General features: G+C 55.8%; 2 non-coding genes and 1 pseudogene across 2 annotated transcripts; all 3 read right to left on the reverse strand.

Annotated features, from left to right (window-relative positions):
- The window catches only part of LOC146144638 (large subunit ribosomal RNA), a 3,679-nt pseudogene extending 3,606 nt beyond the window's left edge, over positions 1 to 73 (reverse strand).
- Positions 74 to 321: 248 nt separating this feature from the next.
- On the reverse strand, positions 322 to 475 carry LOC146144639 (5.8S ribosomal RNA). The gene has a single exon (XR_014499031.1). It is a non-coding gene; the product is annotated as a 5.8S ribosomal RNA (ribosomal RNA).
- Positions 476 to 722: 247 nt separating this feature from the next.
- Positions 723 to 2,533, reverse strand: LOC146144640 (small subunit ribosomal RNA). The gene has a single exon (XR_014500842.1). It is a non-coding gene; the product is annotated as a small subunit ribosomal RNA (ribosomal RNA).
- Positions 2,534 to 3,141: the final 608 nt, after the last annotated feature.

Consider the following 3,141-nt stretch of genomic DNA (forward strand, 5'->3'; position numbering starts at 1 on the left):
CCTCGTTAGTTTCTTTTCCTCCGCTTAGTAATATGCTTAAATTCAGCGGGTAGCCTCGTCCGACCTCAGGCCGAAAGTAAGGACCGGGACTATTCTTCCCGTTCCGCGCTCGCCGTCGGCGCCGCGCGCCGCCGCGCACCTCGATTCCCGCCCTTGAGCCGCCAGCCGTTGGCCTCTTCGAGGTCGACTCGCCGCCGCCGCGCGGGATTCTGGTCGCGATCGTCGCGCATCGTGCCGTGCTGTCTTGAGCGGGACGGGCGCTCGCGCGTCCGACGCCGCAGCAGCCGCGCGGAGAAATCCCCGCGCGGAACGTTTGCAACGCGACCCTGAGGCGGGCGCGGCCCCGGGATTGACCCGAGGCCGCAATTTGCGTTCAGAACGTCGATGCTCAATGTGTCCTGCAATTCACACTAATTCACGCAGCTAGCTGCGTCCTTCATCGACTCACGAGCCGAGTGATCCACCGCCAAGAGCCATCCACGATTGTTTCGCTCGCACAGTGCCTCGCACTATAGGGTGACAAAATAGACCGCGCCGAGCGGTCGGCCAGGCCGACGCTTGAAGCCGGAGCGCGCGGCACCGCGGCACTCGACGCGCAAACATTACCGGGTGACCGAATCGCCGGCCGGCGCGCCGCTCCTCGCGGGTCGGGCGCCGGGTAGCAAAGACTTTTTCTCTCGCTTGTCCGAGTTTCGCGTTCGCCGAAGCGTTTGCGAGACCGTTAATGATCCTTCCGCAGGTTCACCTACGGAAACCTTGTTACGACTTTTACTTCCTCTAAATGATCAAGTTAGATCGTCTTCTCGGACGCCGGCTCGACCGTTGCCGGCCGCGCCAGGTCCAATCGGAGGACCTCACTAAACCATTCAATCGGTAGTAGCGACGGGCGGTGTGTACAAAGGGCAGGGACGTAATCAACGCGAGCTAATGACTCGCGCTTACTGGGAATTCCTCGTTCAAGGGAAATAATTGCAATTCCCTATCCTTAGCACGACCGGGGTTCAGCGGGTTACCCAGACCTGTCGGCCAAGGCGAGCACATGCTGATCCGGTCAGTGTAGCGCGCGTGCGGCCCCGAACATCTAAGGGCATCACAGACCTGTTATTGCTCAATCTCGTGTGGCTAAACGCCACTAGTCCCTCTAAGAAGTTAGACGCCGACCGATTGGGTCGCGTAACTAGTTAGCAAGCCAGAGTCTCGTTCGTTATCGGAATTAACCAGACAAATCGCTCCACCAACTAAGAACGGCCATGCACCACCACCCACAGAATCAAGAAAGAGCTCTCAATCTGTCAATCCTCACTGTGTCCGGGCCGGGTGAGATTTCCCGTGTTGAGTCAAATTAAGCCGCAGGCTCCACTCCTGGTGGTGCCCTTCCGTCAATTCCTTTAAGTTTCAGCTTTGCAACCATACTTCCCCCGGAACCCAAAGACTTTGGTTTCCCGCAAGCTGCCGGAGAGGTCGTAAAACTAACGCCCCCCGATCGCTAGTTGGCATCGTTTATAGTCAGAACTAGGACGGTATCTGATCGTCTTCGAACCTCTGACTTTCGCTCTTGATTAAAGAAAACATTCTTGGCAAATGCTTTCGCAGTCGTTCGTCTTGCGCCGATCCAAGAATTTCACCTCTAACGGCACAGTACGAATGCCCCCGTCTGTCCCTCTTAATCATTACCTCGCGCTCCGAAAACCAACAAAATAGAACCGAGGTCCTATTCCATTATTCCATGCACCATTATTCAGGCGAATCGCCTGCTTTGAACACTCTAATTTTTTCAAAGTAAACGTTCCGGCCGCCGCCGACACTCAGTCAAGGGCACCGGCGGAGAACCGGAGGTGAGGCCAGGACGGCCAGTACACGCCTTGCGACGGACCGGCCGCCTGCGCCCAAAATCCAACTACGAGCTTTTTAACCGCAACAACTTAAATATACACTTTTGGAGCTGGAATTACCGCGGCTGCTGGCACCAGACTTGCCCTCCAATGGATACTCGTTAAAGGTTTTAAAGTGTACTCATTCCAATTACAGGGCCTCGTTTAGAGTCCTGTATTGTTATTTTTCGTCACTACCTCCCCGCGTCGGGAATGGGTAATTTGCGCGCCTGCTGCCTTCCTTGGATGTGGTAGCCGTTTCTCAGGCTCCCTCTCCGGAATCGAACCCTGATTCTCCGTTACCCGTAAGAACCTCGGTAGGCCAGTACCGTACCGACGAAAGTTGATAGGGCAGACACTTGAATGATCCGTCGCCGGTGCGAGACCGTGCGATCCGCAAAGTTATCCAGAGTCACCAAAGGTTGCGGGCCGAAGCCCGGTCGGTTTTTGGTCTGATAAAAGCACGCCTCCCGCGAGGTCGGCGCTTCACGCATGTATTAGCTCTAGCATTTCCACAGTTAACCACGTAAAACGTACGATCAAATGAACCATAACTGATTTAATGAGCCATTCGCAGTTTCACTGTACGAGAGCTCGTACTTAGACTTGCATGGCTTAATCTTTGAGACAAGCATATGACTACTGGCAGGATCAACCAGGTAGCTACTTTAGCGTAGCCCCGAAAGGCCGACGAAGGAGGCGCCGCTGATGCGGCGCCGTCGCTCGGTCGATGCGAAACCCGAAGGCTTCTCTCCGTTAAAATTTCGTTCTTTGCTCGGCTGCCCGAACTCAGAAAACCGTCACCGCCCGTCGCACCCGCCGGAGTAAGACTTCGTCGGCAGGCCTTTCGACCGCCACGTCGCCAACACCGGCGCGAGCGCAACGCACGCCAGACAACTTCGCCGAAGCGACCGCTCAGAACCCGACAAACTGACACTCGGCTCTTCGCGCAGCAGCAACATCTGCCCAGCGAGCCAATCGCCTTTTCACCGATTCTTTACTTGTCGAAGCTTGTCAGCTCCCACAAGTATAGCAAAGATGAGTGTTGTCCCTGGGGTCTTCCGTTTGAAATTCTAACGTAAAAAAAAGGTGCACGATTGCGCCAGGTGTTGAACTATTGCGAGGCATATCACACGCTCGCGCGGCCTATACAGGCGCTTGCTCGCGCGCGCGGCCGAAATATGTTCAATGTTCGCGCGGCCTAAACAGGCTCATGCTCGCGCGGCCGAAATGTACTCAATACTCGCGCGGCCTATACAGGCTCTTGCTC

Source organism: Ascidiella aspersa, chromosome 5, assembly GCF_963924565.1.
Source record: "Ascidiella aspersa chromosome 5, kaAscAspe10.2, whole genome shotgun sequence".
In the NCBI taxonomy this organism is placed as follows: Eukaryota; Metazoa; Chordata; class Ascidiacea; order Phlebobranchia; family Ascidiidae; genus Ascidiella; species Ascidiella aspersa.